Genomic DNA, 27,749 nt, shown 5'->3' on the forward strand with positions numbered 1-27,749 from the left:
GAGCTGTCAACACAGCTCTCCAGATCTCTGGCACTGCACCTACCGTTAACAACAGACTCCGAACTGATCTTCCCCGAGGTCGGCTTTTACCAGTTTTTACATTCGTCTGTAAAGAATTCGTGCCAGTATTTTGCAGCCGTGACTTATTAAACTGCTAGTTCGGTAACTTTCACATCTGTCGACACCTGCTTTCTTTGGGGTCGGAATTATTATATTCTTGAAGTCTGAGGGGATTTCGCCTGCCTCATACTTCTTGCTCACCAGATGGTAGAGTTTTGTCAGGGCTGGCTATCAGTAGTTCTAATGGAATGTTGTCCACTCCCAGGGCCTTGTTTCGACTTAGATGTTTCAGTGGTGTCACATTCTTCACGCTTATCTCCCATTTCATCATGTTATCCTCTTTCGTTTCCATAATAACGTCGCCCTTGTGTAGACCTTCTATATACTCCTTTCACCTTTCCGCTTTCACTTCTTCCCTTAGGACTGGTTTTACCTCTGAGTCCTTGATATTCATACAGGTGGTTCTCTCTTCTCCAAATGTGTAGGCAGTATTTATCTTCCCCTGGTGACGCATGCTTTTACATCCTTACATTTGTCCTCTAGCCATCCTTGATTATCCATTTCGCACTTCCTGTCGATCTCATTTTCGAAACTTTTATTCCTTTTCGCCTCCGTTTACCGCATTTTTATATTTTCTCCTTCAGTTAAATGCAGTAGATCTTTTGTTACCCATGGATTTCTACTAGCCCTCGTCTCTCTACCTACTTGTTACTCTGCTGCCTTTACTATTTCATCTCTCAAAGCTACCCGTTCTTTTACTGTTTCTCTTTCCCCTGTTCTTGTCAATTCCCTAATGCTCTCTGAAACACTACAACCTCTGATTCTTTCAGTTTATCCAGGTCCCATCTCCTTAAATTCCTGCCTTTTTGCAGTTTCTTCAGTGTTAGTCTACAGTTCATAACTAGTTAATTATGGTCAGAGTCCACATCTGCACCTGGAAATGGCTTACAATTTAAAATCTGGTTCATAATCTGTCGTGCCATTACATAACCTGAAACCTTCCAGTGTCTCCAGGTCTATTCCAGGTATCCAACCTTCTTTCATGATTCTTAAACGAAGTGTTAGGTATGATTAAGATATGCTCTGTGCAAAATTTTAGCAGGCGGCTTCCTCTCATTCCTTAGCCTCAGTCCATATACTCCCACTACTTTCCTTCTTATCCTTTTCCTACTATCGAATTCCAGTCGCCCATGACAAATTGTCTCCTTTAACTATCCGAATTATTTATTTTATCGCATCATACATTTCTTCAATCTCTTCATTTGCAGAGCTAGTTGGCATATAAACTCGTACTACTGTGGTATGCCTGGGCTTCGTGCATATCGGCTACAATAATGCGTTCACTATGCTGTTCGTAGTAGCTTATCTGCGCACCTATTTTTTATTGTTTATCTTACTCCTGCATTACCCCTATTTGATTTTGTATTTATAACCCTGTATTTACCTGACTAGAAGTCTTGTTCCTCCTGCCACCAAACTTCACTAATTCCCACTATAACCTATCCATTTTCCTTTTTAAATTTCGTAACCTACCTACACGATTAAGGGGGTCGGCCATTCCACGCTGTGATACGTAGAACGCTTGTTATCCGAAGTGGGACCTGTTTTACCTCCGGAATATTTTATCCAAGACGATGCCATTAACCATACAGGAAAGCTGCACGTTTTCGCGAAAAACTACGACTAGTTTCCCCTTGCTTTCAGCAGTTCAGTACCAGCAGACTAAGGCCGTTTTGGTTGATACTACCTGATTCGTTCTGCGACGGCTTCATACTATAGCCTGATATCGGATTAGCTCTCAACTGTAGCAACGTAAGTCACAACTCGTTTGATCTTTTTATAGTGACGTTACGATAGCCGTGCTGGTTTGGGAGGGGGAACCGTACAGCAAGGTCATCGGTCCCTTCGGGTTGGGGAAGGAAGTCGGCCGTGCCCTTTCAAAGGAGCTACACCCGCATTTGCATGAAGCGATTTTGGGGAAAATCACAGGAAACCTAAATCAGGATGGCCGGACGCGGGTTTGAACCGTCGTCCTCCCGAATGCAAGTCCCGTGTGCTAACCACTGCGCCACCAAGCTCGGTGATAGCCAAGTCAAACTGCATCTAAGTGAGTGTAGGAGCTGACTGACCCTTGTCTCAGATCAATCTTGCTGTTCAGCCTCACAACAGTATCAGATGGTAGTGTCAAGTTACACCCTTTTATCATCTTGTCAGCGTCTGGTACTGTGTGCTTCGCATGGCGCTATCACCACGAGTCACTGAGCGTTCTGCGAATACAAAAGCTCCGAAGATAGCATAAAGCGCTGAAACATTTATCGTTGAAAGATAAAAATTGTGTTCGGCAACATAAAATTGTCTATTTATGAAAAAATAAGACCTAGAATATCCCAGAGAGAATAGTGAAGGTCAGCTAGCTACAGTGTTTAAGAGGCTAAAGACTGAGGGTATTTGGTGAAACTGCCTGCCCGGTAACTATCTTCTCTTGGCCTTGCGCAAATTTACTCTTTGTATCATGCACAAGCTACCCTTTACATTCATACAAACTTTTTATGAAGCATTTGAGAAGACTAATCATTTCTAGGCCTGTTTACATTTGTTAAAATTGAACGTTTCATTTTCAGTCTATTCTTCATGAAAATTAATATCGCAGAATCGTGTATTGTTACGCGGAACAGCTTGGAGGCCCTAAACAAGAGCAATGCGGACAATCCATTGATTAAGATGAATTAACAGAAATGTTAGGTAAGCGTTGTGGGTCACTAACGTGTCCTGCCCAATTACTTACATTATACTCTTACTACGAGAGAATGTCTTTCTGGCGATAAGGATGTCAAAAGCGTTTAATTCAAGACACGACAGCACTGATCAGTTACGCTACCTAACAGTATGGAAACTATAGCATAGTCACGTATTAAAACTAAATTATCGGTGCCCCCAATCGTATAAGACAGTTTTGGGCTGATATGTCCCTGTTGTATATCCCTTCAAATATTAAAAATGTGAGAATGTTCGACCACAGTATCTAAACACGTTTTCACCGGGAATCCAAGTATAAGAACGGAAAGTGGACTGTGTAAAACCACTCATATCTAAACTACTACCTTGCAACCTATCCCACAGATGAGTTAACCTTAAGATTTTTTTTTTAAATTTGTTACATTCACTCTATGCCACCTCTCAAACTGCCACCTTCCTTACTAGAACAGTTCAGATCCCCTATCCGACCAGGGAGATTTATGTTTCCTGTGGTTTCTCTAGATCTTTTGAAGATAAATACCGTGATCGGTCCTTTGAGAAAAGGTGCACCTTTTCTTCCCCGTCCGAGCTTCTGATGTGCCTCTAACGATCTTGTCCAAGGGGCGTCTTGCCACCTTAACCCAGACCCCAGCCTGTGCAGGAGACCACCTTCAACATTCGTCAAGGAGAAGCGCCGACGGTGATGTTAGTCAAGGCAGAGACTCCGTATCACAATCTTCAGCCCTAGGCGTCAAACGAATTACATAGGAGGTAAAAATATTCAATATCCAGAACAAATTAACTTTCCTCAATTGATCAGCTATCCTCATTTCTGTTATATTCAGCTGTCGCAAAGAGGGAAGATTAATATTTAGCTTTCCGTGGACGAGATCATAGCCCGAACACAAGCTCTAAATAGGCAGGTATGGCCAAGATTATCCTGAGCTCCCGTTTAGGGAAATCACAGAAAGCTGTATGTGGATGACCAGACGATGATAACAGCTGCTATGCAGTTACAATATTACGTTAGAGAACAAATATTTTTTTTTCCATTTCTGAAGAGAGATCGGGCTACGCAGTTCCACTCACGCGCGTCGAATGCAACAGTGAAATCACGGGACAAACGTTTCTTGAAACACTCTACACAAAAAGATTTTTCCATCTCGTGGACTTACGGCCAATCTGACTGCACAGTTATTTCGATCGATTGCGCTGACAAAGTACCCCCCACTGAATTAAAGGACAACAAAGAAATCACTTCAGTGCGTGAATAACCCGAGTAAAGGAATTTTTTTTCGTAACCCGCGAAACGACCGCAGTTAAACTTCTAATGAGTGCTTTCCCTGTGAATAGTTTCTGAATTAGTATGTCATAATGCACGGAGGTCTCTTAGTTTTCGAATTCCGTAAACTCTGTCTCCAAAATGCTAGCTTTTAATATTACCTATGCAGCTACGTACGTCCTCTGACTTGGTCACGCCGGTCACTGGGGCAACACACGGCGTAATCTTGCACGGGCACGAAGCAACAGCACACGCCACAGGCACAGCACGCCTATCAACAGTTATCGCTGGAAACTTCGGCTCATCTCCGTCAGATGGCGAATCCATAGCGGCTACGAGCTGTTTCGTTCATCTTTCTGCAATTATTGATCTCTTTTGCAGTATTACTTTTTGCTCTTTGCATAATGTATAGGTCTTCAATTTAGGGCATTATGGTGGAAACTTTTATTACACATAATGAATGTCAGTCATTAAACGTACGTTTAAAGGGTCCTACACTCCCATCGACCGACCGACCGACAAATTGGACATGTGTAGGCGCATTTTGACCGATCGACCGACGGACATTCCATGTCGGGATGTCAGGCAGATGGGGCAACCCGACAGCCGCCCCCTCCTCCCCCCCCCTTCCCCCCCCCCCCCCGCACCCCCTATTCCATCCAATAAAGTGTGCCACAAAAATTCGTCCTCCGTCACTGCGCGTGGAATTAAATGCTGTTCTAATATGTATATGGTAGACTGCAAGGCGGACTAAACGGAGTTCGGGAGAAATTTAAAGAATGCAGATGTTTGAGATACGTCATCCGAGGAATATGACAATATAGATGCAAGAAATGAAGCACTTTTTTAACGAATCCATAATGGTTTGCCGCCCGGAGTGGCCGAGCGGTTCTAGGCGCTACAGTCTGGAGCCGCGCGACCGCTACGGTCGCAGGTTCGAATCCTGCCTCGGGCATGGATGTGTATGATGTCCTTAGGTTAGTTAGGTTTAAGTAGTTCTAAGGTCTAGGGTACTGATGACCTCTGAAGTTAAGTCCCATAGTGCTCAGAGCCATTTGAACCATAATGGTTTCATGTGGCACATAAAGAGAATAATAGTTCGTCGACCTGTACTTCTGATTCAAATGACTCTGAGCACTATGGAACTTAACTTCTGCGGTCATCAGTCCCCTAGAACCTAGAACTACTTAAACTTAACTAGCCTAAGGACATCACACACATCCATGCCCGAGGCAGGATCGAACCTGCGACCGTAGCGGTCGCGCGGTTGCAGACTGTAGCGCCGAGAACCGCTCGGCCACCCCGGCCGGCTATACTTCTGGTGTTGTGTTTTATTTCCAATAGTTATCGGAAATGAAATCTAAAAACCGAAATAAGTGAAAAAAAAGTTCAGGCTATATGCAAATCCCGTGCTATGAAGAGCAAAGTGTAGGATTTTCTTTTAGAATTTTAACAGGTGCTAAATGCTCCGCTTCTGACGTATCTGTTGTTGTATTTATTAGTTAGTATGTGCCACCACCATGTGTAATCTTTCTTCTTCGAATTTGAAATGTGTTTTTTTGAGTTACAGATAAATTTTTATGCTATGGTACATACATATATAAATTAATAATGTTGAAATGAACCTTTCTGTTTTATTTATTTTGCTGTGCTATGATATATTTCCTCAAGCAAGTACAAATTACGTTGCAGGTTTCAGAAATCATTTTAGTTAATATTTGTGGGGATGCAACAACACTGAATTTGAGGTCCCCTTAGCTACTGTCAGTGGTGAGGAATCTTAATGTAGCTAACAGCCTCGCCTCGTAGCTTACAGCCTGTCTCATGACTTTTCTTTATTGCTAAGAATGGTTTGATGGTGTTCAGCAGCTCCGGAATGCATCATTCATCTATCCTTAGATAATTACGAAAATCATCGGCTTACGGCTCCTTAGGTAACAGAGCGTGGGTGAGAATTTATTTTCTTGCATTAGCCACTTCTGTGCCGACAGCTTTCTCTCGGCATTGTTTGGCATTCTTACACGGAAACCAGCCAAGACAAACCACTGTTTTTGTTTCTCTGTAAAACCAAGCGGAATCTCGTGGAACAAAAACTCGATGGACTTAAACAACTCAGAGCTGCAGCGTGGCGCTGTAACCGCCGATTGCAGTCGGTCGGGACGTGTGTGGGCTGCCACGGAATTGGTCGGTCGGTCGATCGTCCGGCAAAGTGGTGCGTGTGTAGGGGCCTTAAAAATGGGCGATGAACTTTGTTTATCACCCAGACTTCGAGGAGTAATGAAATTTGTAAGATTTCTGGAATGAGACCACTCAACGGAGGGAAAAACTGTCTGACGTCTTTGAGCCAGAACTTGCGCTAGAGTGCTTCACAAAATACACGCTTTTGCTTTACAGTGTAGAAGCTGAACTATATCAACTGATACATAAAGGCAAAAAATTGTTATGCTTATTGTATGGTGTTCCAATATGAACACTGTTAGTTGCAATCTGAGTTTTACTCCGTTAAAGCACAGCCTCTGGGGGAATTACTCTCGTCACAAACGTCCATTTGACTGCGCTCTCCTTTTCCTGCCACTTATAAAAATCTCAGCTCCACCTTTAATCCACAACAATTAAACCACGATTACTAATACGTTAGCTATGTCTATTTGTTCTCTTCTGAATTAACTTTTCAGAATTTCCACTTCCCTCTGCCCCTCCACGATCAGGTGGAGAGTCACCTCCGTATACCAGCAAGCCGTCGCAGATGTACGGTTTGATCAATTTTGATGTGCCATTGAAGGGCATCTTGCAGTGATGTCAGTGCAGCAGCTTTACGCTAAAAATGCCAGAGACATGAACACTGACGGCTTGTATGGTTTACTTCCAATTTACATTCTAGGTTATTATTTCACAAATACAGAAATAGGCATTGATTTCTTTGGCCAATTTATTATTTTAGCTGATACGAACGGCTTTTATTTGAAGGAAAACGCTACACTTTCTACAGCAAATGAAGACATTATTACTTATCCTCTTTTTATTCTCCCAGTTCTTCGAGGTACAAAAATGCTGGCCCAATCAACCATTGAACAGGTGTGAGCAGGGCCAGTGTTCGAGTTGTGGATGACAACGATTAAGTTTCCAGAATCCACAAAACATACTCTTTCACGCATCTTACCGAACTTTATTAGACATTAGTAAACAGGATTGCTGTTGTTTTAGATAAAACTGTTGCGTAACTTGTATATGTTGAGTAAATGTGTATTTCATTCTTGAGGTGCGGATTTTGCTCGACGGTTTGAAAAGTCAGTTTATCATAATAATATAGGAATGAAAAAAGAACATCTAGACTATTAAGAAAAATCAGCATTAATAGTAGATACGAGATACGAAACTAGCCTTGATAGACACAGGAAGCTGATACCCAATTTTTTTTCTTAACAGGATGTCACCGCGTCGCAAATAAATTAAAAATAAGATATTGTTGTGTTTTTCAGTTGGATGGCTGGTCTGATGCATATCTTAACACTTGGCTATTCTGTGCAACGTTCTCCATCTGCGCATATCTTCTGCAACCTACATCAATTTGAACTTGCTTACTGTACTCAAGATACGGTCTCCACCATCAATCCTGCCGCCCACACTTCCTTCCATTATGAAACTGGGTATTTCTTGATACGCCATGATATGTCTTATCATCCGGTTCCATCTTATACTCAAACTGCATCATAAATATCTTGTTTTGCCAGTTCGATTCAACAGCTCCTCATCAATTATTCGATGTAGTCATTTTGATCCTCAGCATTCTTCTATAGAAAAAGCTTCTGATCTTTTCTTGTCTCCGCTGTTTATTGTCCATGTCCATCCTGCGGTCATAGACAGTTAGTTTGCTGCCCAAAATGCAGAATTCATCTACTGCTCTTAGTGTGTCATTTCCTCATCTTCTTGTATCAGATCACCTGACCTAATACAACCACATTCCATTAACCTTGTTTCACTTTTGTGATATTAGTCTTATACCTTTCCACTGATTTTTCAACTCAACTGCCGCCTCTAACAGAATTGCAATGTTGCCGTCAAACCTCAGAGTTTTCATTCTTCTCCCTGAACTTGAACTGCCTCTCCAAATTTCTCCCTGGTTTCTTTTACTGCCTGCTCAATGGAAAAATGGAATGACATCGAGGAGCGGCTACAACGCTGTCTCTCTCCCTTCTCAACTGCTGGTTTCCTTTGACGTCCTGGCACTTTTGTTAACTGCCATTTGGTTTCTGTAAAAGTTGTAGGTAACTTTTTTATCTTTGTATTTTATTCCTGCTACCTTAAAAATTTCGAGGAATGTGTTTCAAGTAATACTGACAGAAGCTTTCTGTAAATCTACAGATACTATAAATGTGCGTTTGCCTTTCTTCTTCTCAAGGTCAATACTGCCTCGCGTATTCTACGTTTCTTCACCGAACTCAGCATCTATCAGTTTTTACATTCTTTTGTAAATAGCATGTGTAAGTATAAAGTGATAGTTCGGTAATATTCACACCTGCTGGCACACACCTTCCGTGGAAAATGAATTACTATATTCTTCTTATAGTCCATATCTACATCTACATCTACATTTATACTCCGCAAGCCACCCAACGGTGTGTGGCGGAGGATACTTTGCGTGCCACTGTCATTACCTCCCTTTTCTGTTCCAGTCGCGTATGGTTCGCGGGAGGAACGACTGCCGGAAAGCCTCCGTCCGCGCTCGAATATCTCTAATTTTTCATTCGTGATCTCCTCGGGAGGTATAAGTAGGGGGAAGCAAAAGATTCGATACCTCATCCAGAAACGCACCCTCTCGAAACCTGGACAGCAAGCTACACCGCGATGCACAGCGCCTCTCTTGCAGAGTCTGCCACTTGAGTTTGCTAAACATCTCCGTAACGCTATCACGCCTACCAAATAACCATGTGATGAAACGTACTGCTCTTCTTTGGATCCTCTCTATCTCCTCCGTCAGCCCGACCTGGTACGGATCCCACACTGATGAGCAGTACTCAAGTATAGATCGAACGAGTGTTTTGTAAGCCACCTCCTTTGTTGATGGACTACATTTTCTAAGGACGCTCCCAATGAATCTCAACCAGGTACCCGCCTTACCAACAATTAATTTTATATGATCATTCCACTTCAAATCGTTCCGCACCCATACTCCCAGATATTTTACAGAAGTAACTGCTACCAGTGTTTGTTCCGCTATCATATAATCATACAATAAAGGATCCTTCTTTCTATGTATTCGCAATACATTACATTTGTCTATGTTAAGGGTCAGTTGCCACTCCCTGCACCAAGAGCCTATCCTCTGCAGATCTTCCTGCATTTCGCTACAATTTTCTAATGCTGCAAGTTCTCTGTATACTACAGCATCACCCGTGAAAAGCCGCATGGAACTTCCGACACTATCTACTAGGTCATTTATATATATTGTGAAAAGCAATGGTGCCATAACACTCCCCTGTGGCACGCCAGAGGTTACTTTAACGTCTGTAGACGTCTCTCCATTGATAACAACATGCTGTGTTCTGTTTGCTAAAAACTCTTCAATCCAGCCACACAGCTGGTCTCATATTCCGTAGGCTCTTACTTTGTTTATCAGGCGACAGTGCGGAACTGTATCGAACGCCTTCCGGAAGTCAAGGAAAATGGCATCTAACTGGGAGCCTGTATCTAATATTTTCTGGGTCTCATAAACAAATAAAGCGAATTGGGTCTCACACGATCGCTGTTTCCGGAATCCATGTTGATTCCTACAGAGTAGATTCTGGGTTTCCAGAAACGACATGATACGCGAGCAAAAAGCATGTTCTAAAGTCCTACAACAGATCGACGTCAGAGATATAGGTCTATAGTTTTTCGCATCTGCTCGACGACCTTTCTTGAAGACTGGGACTACCTGTGCTCTTTTCCAATCATTTGTAACCTTCCGTTCCTCTAGAGACTTGCGGTACACGGCTGTTACAAGCGGGGCAAGTTCTTTCGCGTACTCTGTGTAGAATCGAATTGGAATCCCGTCAGGTCCAGTGGACTTTCCTCTGTTGAGTGATTCCAGTTGTGTAGTCTGAGGGTATTTGGTCTGCCTCATACAGCTTACATATCACGAGCAATAATTCTGGAGCGATTGGCTCTCGCAAGGATCTCAATAACTCTGAGGAAATTCGATCACAGTACCAGTGCCAGTATGCATATGAATGTCTGAGAGTTTTGTATGCTAACACACCAAGGGTATTAGTAACTTTATTGGACCACCATGTTTCACACTCCAGCTGCCCTGTAGCTTAATATGAAATGTAAGAATCCGTTGAATGGACACATTGCAAAAAGTGATCCTGCAGTCAAAATTGAGAAAAGGATCGCTGTAGCTCCCAATAAATACTTTGTCAGTTATAGAGTAATGAATAAATGGACAACATGCACAACAGGAAATTCTGAGGTCATTAGGTCAGAATGTGTGAGTGCATATCTATTTCACGTATTGACCAGCTTGCATGCATACCAAGAAAACAATTGCACACTGTTGCTATCGAACCCACAACTTCTCACCAACCATATGTGAGCTTTGTGAACGACAATGACGAATATGATGACGATGACAGACTATGGGAAGATATAAGAACCGGCGAAGCAGAATCTGGAGAGACTCAGTGCATACAATGCAAAGCAATTAATGATGAAGGTCTGAAATTCGATATGTTCAACCTGTGGACGTACTTTAGGTACGGATGGACGCGGAAACTAAGGAAATGAAATCGGGAGATCGAAGAATAGCTTCATCACAAGAGTGAGTAAATGAAATCCGGTGCTGCTATTTATGAATATGGAAGATAGGCAACGAATTTCATATGGAGAAGTGTACAGTGATGGCAGATAGGCAACTCATGCTATTCACTCTGTTTCAAGGGGAATAATTTTGATTTAAGTCATCTGTCACATCGAAAAGACAAGTCTCAAAACTCAAAGAAAAACATGAGTCATGAATACTTAATGTTCATAGATCATCAAGCCCAGTTCAAGAACAGATAACAATCTTATCACATCCAGTGTCAGGTTACATGGCTGGTACCATGTTACACACTTGGACGTCTTGGTCCCCTCCACCTCTCCTCTCCCTGGGGAACCAACAGGAATGGATCAAGGTCACCCAGGGAACACCTCACAGCCCTTAGGCATCTTCGTTAGTTATATTCGAGGACATGACATAACTTGATAACGATCATGTGATATAAAATTGATGGGAAACCCCTTCCAATCTTTCTCAGCCAGTGGGAGTAGGCAATGAAATGGTGGAAACCCAATGGAGCAATGGAAATCGACCTCTCTCATCCCTCCTGTTATTATACTGTGAATCCAGCAGTCTGAGCTCCCATCATTCAAGGTCTGTTCTTTGTACTGACAGGATGATGAAGTGCCAGCAGTATCAGCTGCAGGGACCAGCCAATACCCGCAACAGAAGGGCACTAAGGCTGTTAGATCTGAAAGTAAGTATCTAATATTAATAATAATTTAACTGTAGCTATAGTTATTAACAAATATGTATTCAAATATATACTTATGGTTCACTATTGTTCTAGCAGCGCAGCGCGTCCCTGAATCGGAGGTAGCGGAACTGTTCGGTGGGAACACACACGTACTGGCACAGCAGCAGCCCACAGATGGGCTCCCTGACTTATCAGACCTGGTGTCGGGCAACTGTACTGTACCACTACACCAGACTCCGTTGCAGCTGCAGCAACATCTGCCACATCTCGCAGAACTGCAGGGAAGTCCACCATCAAGGGTACTACTGTTGACCATCACGTATAGTGTTACTGTGTGTGGATCTAGACAAGTAAATTTGGGCCTGAATCTGGCTAATGATTTTGCTATGGTAACTGAAGCTGAAAAGATGCAATGAGTTGATCTCAAAGTTCAATATTCATGGTACAAATGGGAATATATGAACAGCATGATGGGATGTATAAAGAACAAGATGATGGACGAGTATGATCGTTCCCACACATCGACTGACAATCAAGATGATGGACGAGTATGTGCACAGTGGTGGAACTGCAGCTGTAACTTCACATAACTAGCCCTGTTAGTAGCAGATATAACCCCACCTCAATAAGATAAGAAATTGAGAAAAAAATTTAATAGTCTTATGAATTATGATTTTTAATGTGAAGGAACTCAGTGGTAACACTGTCGCTACTCAGAAGTTCATGTTCTGGGGAATTCCAATCGAGCACACAAATGGCAGCTGTTTGCGTAGATTGATATAGATATAGTTTTTATATGCTTTCCGTTATGTTATATTATGTTGTTAAGGTCAGTAGCAGTGATTTTAATAGTTAGTGCCTCCTATAGTGACGTCAACACACTAACGGAAAAATGCAATTACGTATCTTATCCTGTCTAGTAATAGCAAAGATTGAAACCCAGAAACTAATCGAAATTAATCTGAAATTATTTTGTATAAATACATTTGTAAGAGGTAGCGTTCTAGAACTGTTCCTACAACAGAAATAATTTGATTTTGGTACTCGTAACCTTTTAGGGTAGCCAGGAATCACTACTACAAATCCGCATATCAGACCACTCTTTAACAAAAAAAAAAAAAGTCACAGACCTTAAATCCACTCACTTCTCTATTGTGCTTTTAGTAAAATCACATAAAAGGTTGATATATTTTGCTACCTTCTTCTTTATGCACATCTCCCTCACAAAAAATCCAGTGTTTCAAATGTATGAATTTTGACAGTCCTTCTTATTTTCTGTACTTTGCAATAGATAACTCACTGTTACACCCTTTTAAACATATAGCCCTAATTATTTTTATGACTTAAACGATCTTGAAGTGAAAATTCTTTAACTTTTAAATACTTTGGATGACCTACTTTGCGTTCATTTGTCACTCAAAAATCTCTGACTTTGACAGTTCTTTTCTACTTGTAATATTCCACAGTTTAAGGTCTCACCTGTTTTTTATCAGAATGAATGATTTCTCTCAAATAGCAATTATTAGTAACTTCATGCTAAATGAGAATGTGAGGACTAGGTTTTGACTTTTAAACAAAATAACATTTTATTTCCTTCTCTTTATCAATTACGCACAGAGAAAAACGCCAAGAAGTGATCGAGTGACAAACAAAACGAAATCCGCACTCTAAGTGAAATGAACAACCGAACAAAATCCTTGGTGCTGCCATCGGTTTTTTAATCAATTTAAAACACAAATTGCAAAATTCTCAGCCATCTTTTCGAGGCCACATTACTAGTATAGCAGGATTACTTCTGGCGTACATAACGACCTTTTCAAATCTGGTGTCAGGTTACACATCTGCTATCAGGTTATACATTTGGTTGGCTTATATTCAAGGTTACCTTCACTCCCTCCTCCCTCCCCACCCCCAGGAAACCAGTGGCAATTGATTAAAGTCAGCCAGCAGAACCCTCAATCAGTCATAGGTAATTGTGTGATGGTGGTCATGAGACTAAAAAATTGTGGGAAACCCCTCCCTACGTCTCTCAGCCAATGGGAACGCAATGAAATGGTGGGAAGCCCAAAGGGCCACTGGGGATGAAGCACCGCTCCTCCTCCTCCTCGTCCCGCTTATCAGCTTTTATAACTGGGGCACTTGGTTAGGAGGGATTCACTCTGGGGCTGGGGAGCATAGGGAGTGGATCGGGATGTGTCCGTTTGTTAGTAACAAATTACATTGAGTCACATCATCGTTGTAGTAGCACTCCATCCCCATCCTGATCCTTTTTATCTGGGGCACCTGAAAGAAGACCGGGTGGAGAGGCTGTAGGCTGTGTCTATTTGTTTATAACATAATACCTTAAATCACATCCCTTGAGGTCTGTTTGATAACAATGCAGTTGTCTTAAGTAAGACAGGTGCAGGTGGACGCTATGCAACGCCAGACAATCAGCCAGAAGTACCAAAATACACACCACTGGCCATTAAAATTGCTACACCAAGAAGAAATGCAGATGATAAACGGGTATTCATTGAACACATATATTATACTAGAACTGACATGTGATTACATTTTCACGCAATTTGGGTGCATAGATCCTGAGAAATCAGTAACCAGAACAACCACCTCTGGCCGTAATAACGGCCTTGATACGCCTGGGCATTGAGTCAACCACAGCTTGGATGGCGTTTACAGGTACAGCTGCCCATGCAGCTTCAACACGATACCACAGTTCATCAAGAGTAGTGACTGGCGTATTGTGATGAGCCAGTTGCTCGGCCACCATTGACCAGACGTTTTCAGTTGGTGAGAGATCTGGAGAATGTGCTGGCCAGGGCAGCAGTCGAACATTTTCTGTATCCAGAAAGGCCCGTACAGGACCTGCAACATGCGGTCCTGCATTATCCTGCTGAAATGTAGGGTTTCGCAGGGATCGAATGAAGGGTAGAGCCACGGGTTGTAACACATCTGAAATTTAACGTCCACTGTTCAAAGTGCCGTCAATACGAACAAGAGGTGACCGAGATGTATAAGGAATGGCACCCCATACCATCACGCCAGGTGATACGCCAGTATGGCGATGACGAATACACGCTTCCAATGCGCGTTCATCGCGATGTCGCCAAACATGGATGCGACCATCATGATACTGTAAACAGAACCTGGATTCATCCGAAAAAATGACGTTTTGCCATTCGTGCACCCAGGATCGTTGTCGAGTACACCATCACAGGCGCTCCTGTCTGACGCAGCGTCAAGGGTAACCGCAGCCATGGTCTCCAAGCTGATTGTCCATGATGCTGCAAACGTCGTCGAACTGTTCGTGCAGATGGTTGTTGTTTCGCAAACGTCCCCATCTGTTGACTCAGGGATCGAGACGTAGCTGCACGATCCGTTACAGCCATGCGGATAAGATGCCTGTTATCTCGACTGCTAGTGATACGAGGCCGTTGGGATCCAGCACGGCGTTCCGTATCACCCTCTTGAACCCACCGATTCCATATTCTGCTAACAGTCATTGGATCTCTACCAACGCGAGCAGCAATGTCGCGATACGATAAACGGCAATCGCGATAGGCTACAATCCGACCTTTATCAAAGTCGAAAACGTGATGGTACGCATTTCTCCTCCTTACACGGGGCATCACAACAACGTTTCACCAGGCAACGCCGGTCAACTGCTATTTGTGTATGAGAAATCGGTTGGAAACTTTCCTCATGTCAGCACGTTGTAGGTGTGGCCATCGGTGCCAGCCTTGTGTGAATGCTCTGAAAAGCTAATCATTTGCATATGACAGCATCTTCTTGCTGTCGGTTAAATTTCGCGACTGTAGCACTTCACATTCATGGTATAGCAATTTTAATGGTCAGTAGTGTATCCTTACTACGGGTATCGGCCCAGGTGTAATACAGGCAACAGCAGTATGGCTGAGGTGTCCAGCAGCTTCCTGCGTGTGTGTGTGTTACCCAGGAATGCTGACAGTGTGTGGCGTCACCCGAGTGGTGGTTCGTGATGCAACTGCCTCTGTCGCCCATGACTCCAGTCCTAGTGGCCAGCTCTGGCCTGGCTACAAGTGTGGTAGCTTGGCTTCCACCCCCTCCCCCTCCCCCCTCCACTTCTGTCCAGTAGGCGGTGGGTAGGTGACATTACCTACTGCTCCACGATGATGGTGGGCTAGCTGCTGCCCAGGCCGATGCAGGGCTGGCAACACGGTAGCAGCTCCAGCTACCGTGGTTTCAGGGTGGACTGCCCTATCGCAGAGTCCAGCTGTGGTCGACAAACATGATTCTGCCACCGTATCATGACAGACGTATCTTGGACCACTACCACTCATTTCCATTGGTATCCCACTAGTAAGCAGAGTGAGTAAAAAACGACTATCTACATAACTCCGTAAGAGCCCTAAGTTCTCTCGTCTAATTTTCGAGGTCCTTGGGCGGAATGTACGTTGGCGGCAGTAGAATCGTTCTGCAATCAGCTTCGAAGATGCATCCTTCTACACTTTTTCAGTTTCAAGCAACGTTTTACAAAAATTGTAAAAATTTTGAACACACTGTAATGTTGTTGCTTTAATTTGCTATGAAAGCGGTGCTGATAGACAATAAAAGCGGGTTAAAAGCTGTGAGCTGTCTGGGGAAGTTAACCTTGCATTACTGAGCGACTGTTTCACCAGGTATCCAGTCTAGCTTACCAAATTCCCAACCAGACTAACATTAATTATAATCTTTTAATAGTCATACGACAACCGGTGATATATATATATATATATATATATATATATATATATATATATATATATATATATATATATATATATATAAGAGAATTTAAATAAAAAGAAATAAATCAGTTTATATTTGGAAATTTATTTTAACATTGATCATTGAAATTTCAGCATATTAAACGTGAGTCATAACTAAGCTGGTGCCTTATTTAGGACTGTGAAAATGTGAGTTTGTAATCCTACGGAACACATCAAATAGGGAGCCAAGATTGGGAGACTACATACAACTCTGCATTCATAAAATAACACACGAAGAACGTTGAAACATATCCAAGAGGAAATTAACCACAACCAACCGATTCAATTTTCAAAAAAAAATGGTTCAAATGGCTCTGAGCACTATGGGACTCAACTGCTGAGGTCATTAGTCCCCTAGAACTTAGAACTAGTTAAACCTAACTAACCTAAGGACATCACAAACATCCATGCCGGAGGCAGGATTCGAACCTGCGACCGTAGCGGTCTTGCGGTTCCAGACTGCAGCGCCTTTAACTGCACGGCCACTTCGGCCGGCTTCAATTTTCACCCAAAGAAGTTATGTTCGTAGCGGAATCCTGTCTGTCATGAAATTACCACACTAAATTCATACTAACTCTCTGTGAAATCTTCCCTAAACAATAGCTGAGGGCTACTTTGATGATTACACCACAAGCTTCACGTGGTCAACTTGGTTTACACAAAGAGTGTAACTCCACAATAATTTTGATAGTTAAAATAAATTAGATCGAAGAGCAATTTACAAAAGAAAAACCTCGAACTGGTTACTATCGTCTTACTATTAACCTGATGGGTCAAACAATTGTATAAGCACATGGTACTGGTCTCACAAAGTACAGCCCACGTGGGTTGAACATAAAGAGAAGTTGCTATATTGAAAAATATCGTCAAGACGAGACGTTATAATCTCACGCACATTCGCATTTAAGATTGATGATCTTAGTTAGAGTTACTGATCAACACGTGGTTCCACTTTACTCACAAAGTAGTGACAAAGCAACTACTGGAAGATATTCTGAACTTCACACTCGAAATACACTGCGTTGCAATTTAAGATAACATTAGATATTTTAGAGGTAAACCTGAAATAAAGGTGGTTAAATTTTCAGTTAGGCTGAACTTAAGAAATCCATTGTCCTACGGACTTAGCAGACACGTGCTTAGCCGGAGATCTTACCACTTCAGACGCTCGCCGCGGACAGACTGACCTGGGCCCCTACCTGAGGGGTGCCTCACAAATACAAGCGGAAGTGACCAGAGAGGCAGCTTCCTACACCAACATGACAAGGGACGGACAGGACCATACTAAGCATAGAAACCTCTTTGCTTCTAGAAAGCGTAGCTACCTGTTCCGACGTTGGTGCTACTGTTCTCTAGCAGACAGGCTTGTCTGCTACCATAAAGCATGCAACTAGAAATACGTTTGCTCATTCATTCTTTCACACAGAAGGGAAGGGGATGACAGTATCTTATCATATACAGTATATAAAAGAAAGCGGATGTAGGTTCTGTGTGAGACTGTGTGACATGAATTACATATAAACTGTGTTTTAAAGTGTAGTAGTGTGACAGATCGTTCTTGTTTATGTGTAAAAGTAACACATTTCACTGCTCAGTCTCCTCCCAGATAGTCAGAAACACCACAGTAAATTTAGAAGAGGAATTTATGTCGTAAATGACAACAGATTTAAGAACTTAACATGAAAGGAATCCAACAGAGACCTTTCAACACACCCATTGGCAGTTGCTATGGCCTGATATTGGGGCCTCTAATTCCAAACTACCAATTATTTACTGAAAATATTTTGGTCTCGTTTGGAGTTTGATTAAAGTAGTCTGGTCCCGAGAGACCAGCGAACCTCGAAGCTTTCGACATTTGGAGGCCCCCATGACGAGAGGTCAACCCCGCCGGCCTCCCGTCACTCGCCACTGCAGGGGTTGTCTCTCTACGTCTACGTCTACATCATACTCCGCAAACACCTAATGGTATGTGGCGGAGGGTACTTTCGGTACGACTATTGATCCCTCCAACCCTGTTCCACTCGCAAATATTGCGTGGGAAGAATGATTGTCGGTAAGCCTCTGTATTATGTCCATTATAATTATCCGGGCTGTTATGTCGTGGTCGGTTGATGAATTTTGTCTCAATTCCCCAAGCCTCTGTATTGGCTCTAATTTTCGAATTTTCTTCTCGTGATCAATACGCGAAATGTATGTGGGGTTAAGTAATATGTTGTCCGACTCCCCCTGAAAAGTGCTGTCCCTAAATTTCAATAGTAACTCTCTCCGTGATGCACAACGTCTCTCTTGTAACGTCTGACAGTGGAGTTTGTTTAGCATCTCCGTAACGCTCTCTCACCAGCTAAAGTACCCCGTGACGAAACACGCCGCTCTTCGTTGGATCTTCTTCTAGACCAGTCCTACCTGATAGGGATCGCAGATACTCAAGAATCGGGCAAACAAGCACCTTATAAGCCACTTCTTTCGTAGATGAGCTACATTTCCTTAAGATTCTTCCGATGAATCTGAGTCTGGTGTCTGCTTTCCCACTATCTGTTTTATATGGTCATTCCACTTAAGGTCGCTCTGGATAGTTACGCCTAGGTGTTTTACGACAGAGGCTGTCTCCAGCTGTTTGTCGTCAATAGTGTAGCTGTACAGTAGTGAATTTCTTTTCCTATGTTTGCGCCGTATGCTACATTTATTTACGTTCAGGGTCAACTGCCAGAGCCTGCACCATTCATCAATTCTCTGCAGATCGTTCTGCAAATTCTTACTATCTTCTGGCGTTGCTACTTTGGTACAGACAACTGCACCATCTGCGAATAGCCTTAATGAGGATCCGACGCTTTCTACTAGATCATTTATATATATTGTAAACAACAGCGGTCCTGTCACACTTCCCTGAGGTGCCCCGGGTATTACCTTTACGTCTGTCGATTTTGTTCCGTTAAGAGCGACGTGTTGAGTTCTGTCCGCAAGAAAGTCTTGAATCCAATCGCAGGTCTACTCCGATACTGCGTATGCTCGTGTTTTCTTCATTAAACGCCAATGCGGCACGGTGTCAAGTGCCATACTGAAGTCGAGGAACACGGCGTCAGTCTGGACGCCGTTGTCCACTGCGCTGTGGACCTCACGGAGGAACAGAGCGAGCTTAGTTTCGCAGGATCTCTGTTTGCGGAATCCATGTTGATTTTTATAGATGTTCATTTTCCAAGAACGTCATAATTCCTGAGCGTAAAAGATGTTCCACAACACTACAACAGACTGACGTCAAAGATATAGGTCTATAATTGTGTGGATCTATCTTATGGTCTTTCTTAAAAACGAGAATGACCTGCGCTTTTTTGCAGTCTTTAGGTACCTCCCGTTGCTCAAGCGGTCTACGATAAATTACTGCTAGAAGGGGAGTAAGCTCTTTCGCATAATCTTCGTAGAATCTTATAGGTACCTCATCTGGTCCTGACGCCTTTCAACTACTGAGCGATTGCAGCTGCTTTTCAGATCCGCGATTGGTTATCTCAATATCGGCCATTTGGACGTCTGCACGACGATTCAAAGGAGGGACAGTGTTACGATATTCCGCGGTGAAACAACTTCGGAAGACTGAATTCAGTATTTCGGCATTCTCTCTTTTATCTTCCGTTTCGGTGCCAGTGTGGTCGCTGAGAGAATGAATAGACGATGTTGAGCCACTTACTGATTTTACATACGACCAAAACCTCTTAGGGTTTTTACTCAGGTCGGTTGAAAACGTCTTACTTTCAAAATCACTGAACGCTTCTCTCATTGCTCTCCTTACGATCATTTTCGCTGCGTTCAGCTTTCGTTTGTCAGCTAGGTTTTTACTTCTCTTGAATCTGAGATGAATTGCTCTTTGTTTAAGTAGCAGTTTTCTCACATGGCTATTAAACCAAGGTGGATCTTTCCCATCCTTTAAAACTTTACTCGGAGCATACTTGTGTAGGGCATATTGAACGATGGCTTTGAATTTTTTCCATTTGTTACCCACATCTTCTTCCTCAACACCGTATATTTGATGCTGACTGCGGAGGTATTCTGAAATTTGTACCCAGTCATCCTTGCTGAGCAAATACATCTTCCTGCTTTTCTCAATATTCCTTGTAGGACACGTTGTCATAGATGCTGTCACAGCCTTATGAACACAGATACCTTCCTCTACTTTAACTGATTCGATAAGTTCAGGTCTGTTTGTTGCTAGGACGTCTAAGACGTTACTCTCTCGAACTGTTTCTCGATCTGTTCAAGGCAATTTTCGGACAAAACATCCAGAACAATGCCACACGAATCCATGTCTCTGTCACCAGTTTTGATGGTATAACACTCGCAATAGTAATTTAAGTCACCCCCTATTACAACGGCATGATCAGAAAAATTACTAATGATATTCTGCAAATTCTGTCTGAAGCGCTTTACAACTACAGAAGATCCTCACCCAGGTGCCAGCACGTTGCAGTGTATGATCATACCACTGGGCCATCCGGACGTAGTGGTTGTAGCAACTTCATGGACTACCCCAGCACGCCTCCCCTCAGACTCAAATTCTCAACTTATCCACACACAACTGATGTAGCGCCTCTTGTCCATTATCCTCATTACTTGCGGCGTTTCGCCGATTCCCGTTAAGAGTTGGTGTGCATTCACACTCAAGAGATCACTGGTCGTCCTCACCTTAATTATGGACACCTGGTGTCTGTTCCTTCAGACATGTCCGAAGAGACATATTTTGATCGGGCAGCCATTATGAATAAGACACAAAGGAATTACAGATGTGAAGAACACACAACAGCCCATCCGCCGTTGGCGCACACTTAAGACACCAACGACAAAAAACCTAATATAGGTGAATCACTAAAAATTTTGCGTAAGTACAGAAAGGTAAAAATCATGGATTGATGAAAGAAGTTGAAAATTACTTCCATGTAAAAGACCACTCAGACAGAGTTTCAAGTGAACAAAAAGACCTACGAAATTGAAAATTTCTAGATAACTCTTTAACAGTTCTACGAGAATGCACTCTGGAACTGCTGTACTCGTTACGAAATATAACTAATGCCAAAGATAAAGCACGTTTTAATTGATTCTCGTACTTCTCAGTACCATTTCATTAGAGTATTGCGATCGATTTTATGAGTAAGGTCTTTGTAACAACTGTTCAAAAATGATGTGCTCCCACAATAACACAACAAATCCAGAATGAGATTTTCTCTTTAGCGGAGTGTGCGCTGATATGAAGCTTCCTGGCACACAGTTTTAAACTTGGAAGAGCACTTGCCCGCGAAAGGCAGAGGTGCCGAGCTCGAGTCTCGGTCCGGCACACAGTTTTAATCTGCCAACACAACAAATATTTACAAGTTATTTTCAAGAACTTACATACAATCATATTTACATCAATGACGAACAATAATCACATATAATTTAGAACGAAGACATATATAGCTTAATCAACAAATTTCTGTAAAATAATTACGATCTTTCTAGTGTAAGCACGATAAACACATAGACCTTATATATAAGAGCACTGCAACAACTGCTCAAAAGTAACATGCTCCTAAAATATCGAAAACCTATTTACAATTTATTTTGTGACAATTACATGCAGTCATAGGACCAATGGTGTACATTTCACAATAAACCATTACAGAATAATCCATAAAGTTAGTTATAATCTACCTAGTATATCTTGAGATATGATTTGTTCCTACTTTAAAATCGTAAGTGATACTAATACATCCAATGTATAATGATCCTGTTTCAGACACTTGACAAAGGCCTAAGGCCGAAACTGTACAATCGTAATCAAATAAAGAGAATAGCAGCTGAAGGCATCATGAAATTATTAAAAAAAATAAATACATATTTTGTTTCCAGAATGAGATTTTCACTCTGCAGCGGAGTGTGCGCTGATATGAAACTTCCTGGCAGATTAAAACTGTGTGCCCGACCGAGACTCGAACTCGGGACCTTTGCCTTGCGCGGGCAAGTCTACGTTTGGCACAGCTGCCTGGATTAAGAACTTACGAGTATTAACAATGTTCCAAACTTATGTCTTACAGAGGTTTGTTCCCTGTAACGCTGCCGCGCTGGGTAGCCGCGCGGTCCATGCCGCCTCACCACGTTTCTCGCGGATCCCCCCGTCGGAGGTTCGAGTCCTCCCTCGGGCATGGGTGTGTGTGTTGTCCATAGCGCAAGTTACTTTAAGTTAGATTAAGTAGTGTGTAGGCTTAGGGACCGATGACCTCAGCAGTTTGGTCCCATAAATTTCCACAAATTTCCAATTTTCCTGTAACACTACGAAGAGGAAACAGAATGATTAGGTCGCAATTTGGAAAAATAATTATGGTCAGTAGTCATAACCATCACAATACAGAATGGAAGACACAAATGTAAAGAGGTTAAAAGGCAAAACGAGTGTGAAAATACCCACGAATGAAAAGAGTACGCCTATTTAACTTAGAGTAACAATATATATCCTTTGTGCCTTGTTCATTTATTTTGATTATACTCATATGGGTAATTAATTTGTCTTAAAGGTGTTTGCTCACTGATAAAAGGAAGGCTGGACCATTAGACGTAATATTACATAAGAAACCAATCGCACGAGCAATCTTTTGAACATTGGCTAAGCAGTGAATGTGGCAACAGCCTTACCACAGTGGATACACCGGTTCCCGTGAGATCTCCGAAGTTAAGCGCTGTCTGGCGTGGTCGGCACTTGGATGGGTGACCATCCAGGCCGCCATGCGCTGTTGCCATTTGTCGGGGTACACTCAGCCTCGTGATGTCAATTGAGGAGCTATTCGACCGAATAGTAGCGGCTTTGGTCAAGAATACCATCATAACGTCTGGGAGAAAGATGTGCTGACCCCACGCCCCTGCTATCCGCATCCTCCTCTGAAGATGACACGGCGGTCGGATGGTCCCGGTAGGCCTGAAGACGGAGTGCTACGCAGTGAATGGATCAAATGATTCTAATCACGGTGTATCACGAGCATCATGGGACGATTTATTTGTTTCCTTTCACTGACTGACTTTTTTCCACTGTGTCATTTATGAGGGGGGGAGGGGGGGCAGCTGTTATTCAATTAGCAGGGTAAAACTGCTAGCACTGTAGGTGGTGGGTAGTTAGTCTGTTGAACAATAACACTATTAATAATCTTACATGCTGTGTGAGAATACCATATTAATGTAAACATGTGCACATGTTATGCACGCTCATGTTCAGGAAAAACAGAACACCTTGAACGACTAGAGACAGGAAGTACATATTCACAGGACATGTACGTTAGTATTTTCTGCAGAAGCGATTACCATTTCAGTCACCTCGGTCCAGCCCATGTTTTGTTGCCTAGTAGGCACAGTGTCCGCCATAGGCCTGATAACTTGTCCCAAGTGTGATGGCATTGACACGTGTGTGTAAGGCGCAAATGGCGTCCTGTGGTGTCGACAGTCGACATCCATGCTGCATTCACCTGGTTCCAAAGTTCACCTGTGGTGGTTGATACTGGATCACAGCGCTGCATCTGTCGTTTCACCACATCCCACACATTTTCGACTGACATCACGTCCGGTGATCTGTCGGGCCAGGGCAAATGGCTGACATCCTGTGACACCAAGAAGGCACTTGATGGTGCAGCAACATGTGGTCGTGCATTTCCTTGCTGGAGTGTTGTGCGGCAAGGGTATGGCTACAGGTCGCAGGATGTTGTTCATGTGGATCACGCTGGTCATAATGCTCTGGACACGCACCAACTGTAATTTGTGGTTGTACCTAATACCACCCCACACCAAACGGCCTCGAGCTGGCGCTGTATGTCTTGCGTGTACGCAGTCACTGTGATGTCGCTCCTCCTGTCTGTGGCGAACCAAAATGCAGCTTTCAGTTTCAAACAAACAGAACCTGGATTCGTCCGAAATCACTATCTGACGCCATACCTGCCCCAGTGACGTCATTCCATACACCACTAGCATGTTTCTGTACATTCGTCAAAGGTAGGTGGAGATGTGGACGATATGCACATAACCCATGCCATAATAAACGACTACGGACTATCACGCTGATGTGTACGATGTGTTACACCGTTCCACTGTCGTACCAGAGCTGAGGAGGATGCAGATGTGTCCCGCAGTGCCATTCGTCTGAGGTGTCGATCTTCTCGGGGGATGGCTGGGTGGTGCGACATGAGCCATCTCGTTGTGTTTTATGGCCTTCCGTGAACCATTCTGCACACACCCGCTGTGCTACCAAAGCACATCATACCACACTAGCAACCCGGATGGATGCATCACATTCTCTCATGGCAATAATGAGCCCTCTTTGGAGTCACTGATCTGACGGTACAGTTCGCTCTTACGTCTGGTGGCATCCTGCATGTCTGCTCAAGATACACTGGTCCATCACCGTCGGTTTATAGAGACAGTGGGAGCCACAGCCACATTTTACAGGTAGATGGAGTTGCGCCACCATATCGATGTTGACCTTGAACCCGCGGACCGACATGGTACAAATGCTAATAATTTCCTCAGAACATACTAATGTACATGTCCTGTGAATATGAACGCCTATCTCTAACTGTTCAAGGCATTCTGTTTTTTTCTGAACATGAGTGTATAATTAAGCGCTATGGGATAGGTTTAGTGCTTAATACTAGGTGTGGTAATGTTGCATTTTTGTTTACCCCAAGGGCACTGTCAACAGTAACTATGCGAGTCCAGTTCTGTCTAGTTCGCGACTTTCTACGTTAGTAATCTGCAGCGATGTGCGGATGAGGGAGCCCAAATGAGAGCGAGGGTTTTAAGGTGTCAGGCAAATCCAACACCTTCCATGAAAACCCTGACATGATAAGCAAATCCAGTAGTATGTCACATAGCTCGGAATAAATCGTGACATTAAATTACCAAAGTAATACGAGTAACGAGTGAGCAAATGGAATACCACAGACTAACACAAGAATGCCTAAATGCATGTCATACCTTCCCCCCATGAGACAGACGCAGTTCCGAGGGCAGAAACGAGAAGCCGAGAGCAGAACCGTGTTAAGCGAGAAGGCCCTACGATAAGGGACGGACACCCACGTCGCCAGCTAACCGCTACGACTACACCACCCGCAAGTTTTTAGCGTGAGACTTTTTCGCGTCTCTGTTACGTTAGGACCACCCCCCAGCCCATGTTAAAAGATAGAGCCCTCCAGAAGAACAGTATAGATCTTACGATAACGCTAAAAGGACCACACCAGCTGCAAGTTTTAGCGTGAGACTTTTTCGCGTCTCTGTTACGTTACAAACTTTAAGCCGGCCGCGGTGTTCTAGCGGTTCTAGGCGCTCAGTCCAGAACCGCGCGACTGCTACGGTTGCAGGTTCGAATCCTGCCTCGGGCATGGATGTGTGTGATGTCCTTAGGTTAGTTAGGTTTAAGTAGTTCTAAGTTCTAGGGGACTGATGACCACAGATGTTAAGTCCCATAGTTCTCAGAGCCATTTGAACCATTTTTTTGCAAACTTTAAAAACATTGCCCCACCACGAAAAGTATAACGTTTCTCATTGGATAGACAGAATTTTTGTAGGCGGAGCTTAAGGTTAACATTGAGACCCTGATTGGTCAGATGAAAACACAGCCAGATAGCTTTTTTAAACCAACTTCGGTAAATTGTAGTAATGAGAAGTTAGGGGAGTTGCTTCCGAGAGGGCGAGCTGGACAGAGCTGCGCCGGCCGCCGCCCCCTGACGAACACTGACAAGGTAATGAACGCACGCGATGCCGCATTTTTGAGCGCATGAGCCTTCAGTCAGAACTGCAGAAGTCTCATCTGTTACACCCCTTTTTGCGTAATACTAGTGTCGATCGTCAATTAAAGCTCATGGTGTTCACATTTGCCACTTGAAGTAAAAATCAGAAACGCAATGATTTTTCTGTTATATAATTACTGAGAGCCACATCAGCCATTGTAATTTACGACAAGTTAGATAAGTAATTAAAGATAATTGAGGGTCACTGTAGACCATTTTGATAGTTTTCTCTTTTGTGAAACTTAATTTAAACCTAGATTATAGATGTGATATGGCATACGTCATCCTTCGATCCATTGTAGAACTTGGAAACCCATTCAGGGAATATTCGTTCACATTTTTGTGGAACGCAGTTGGTTTTTACCATCCTGTATTAAAACATTTCCTTTTATCAATAGTGCAGTTTATAAACAATGTTTTGTGAGTAGAATAAAATTTCCAATGGTAAACGTTATTTTACCAGCTAACTGCAAATAGTAAAGCCTTGAACCCCTTCCACTAAATTTAGTTAGTATTAAGATTCTTTTACAGGGAGTGCAGTGGAGCTGACGCTGAAATCATTTGGTTATATCATCGCTAGTCTCACTGAACTCTTCTGAATTCTACATGTCATGTGTGGTCTGACGTCTCCTTACCAGCAACAGGTCCCAGGTTCAAACTAGTCAATTCCCTGAAAAACACGCTCAGAGCGTCGTTGCGCGAAAGTGGTAGGGAGACACGACATAGAACAAACAGACACCACGCAGCATGTTTAGAGGGTGAGTTGCGCTAGGGCTGCACTAGTAACCAGGCTGCGCCTGTGTGTGTGGCGACTGTGCTAATGTGGGTCGTGTATCCCGTGACGGACAAAGGAAGGGACTCTTTCCCTTCCTGCTCCCAGGTATGGTTCCCAGGTATGCTAGAGCCACGGGAGCCAGCGACATGTTCAGTGAGATGCGCTCATCATCCAGAAAAGATGTTATCCAGAAAAGATGTTAACGCTGTTGGGTTGATGGGGAGAGAGTCAGACAGATAATCCATGCCGCCCTGTCTGTGCTGCCAAGAATGGAGTGGCTTGATGTACTGAATGGCAACATGATGCTGGAAATGTACCCCTTCTTTCTCCCCAGGGGAGAACACAATCAGCCAGCCTTTCAGGGCTGTGCTTCTGATGTTACACACATCCACATTTCCGTCTCCAAGAGACCACACTCGCGTGTCACAATCAGATCGGCAAACTCCATTGCATTCCACACCTTTATATAAGAGTGCACTTCTTGTGGACCCTGCTGCAATTAGTTCATCAGGTTTTTGCTCTTGCATGAGCCTTCAGCAACTCTCTGCTTCAGTACAAACGAATTGACACCACAAGACCACCATGCCTCATTGGTTCGTTGTTTCATTTGGGGGAGGAGACCAAACAGTTAAGTCATCAGTCCAATCGGATTAGGGAGGGATGGAGAAGGAAGTCAGCCGTTACCTTTCAAAGCAACCATCTCGGTGTTTGCCTGAAGAGATTTTAGGGGAATCACGGAAAACACAAATTAGGATGATAGGACGCGTGTTTGAACCATCTTCCCCCCGAATGCGAATCCGGGGATCACTGGGCCACCTCGTTCGGTCA

The 27,749-nt window shown here is 43.2% G+C and overlaps 1 protein-coding gene and 1 pseudogene across 1 annotated transcript in view; one reads left to right on the forward strand and one right to left on the reverse strand.

The window, feature by feature from the left end:
• Positions 1-27,749, reverse strand: part of LOC124796159 (serine/threonine-protein phosphatase 6 regulatory ankyrin repeat subunit C-like) — a 121,665-nt gene that overhangs the window by 63,112 nt on the left and 30,804 nt on the right. The window lies entirely within an intron of this gene.
• LOC124796485 lies at positions 22,999-23,116 on the forward strand (annotated as a pseudogene).

This window comes from Schistocerca piceifrons, chromosome 4, assembly GCF_021461385.2.
Source record: "Schistocerca piceifrons isolate TAMUIC-IGC-003096 chromosome 4, iqSchPice1.1, whole genome shotgun sequence".
Taxonomy (NCBI): domain Eukaryota; kingdom Metazoa; phylum Arthropoda; class Insecta; order Orthoptera; family Acrididae; genus Schistocerca; species Schistocerca piceifrons.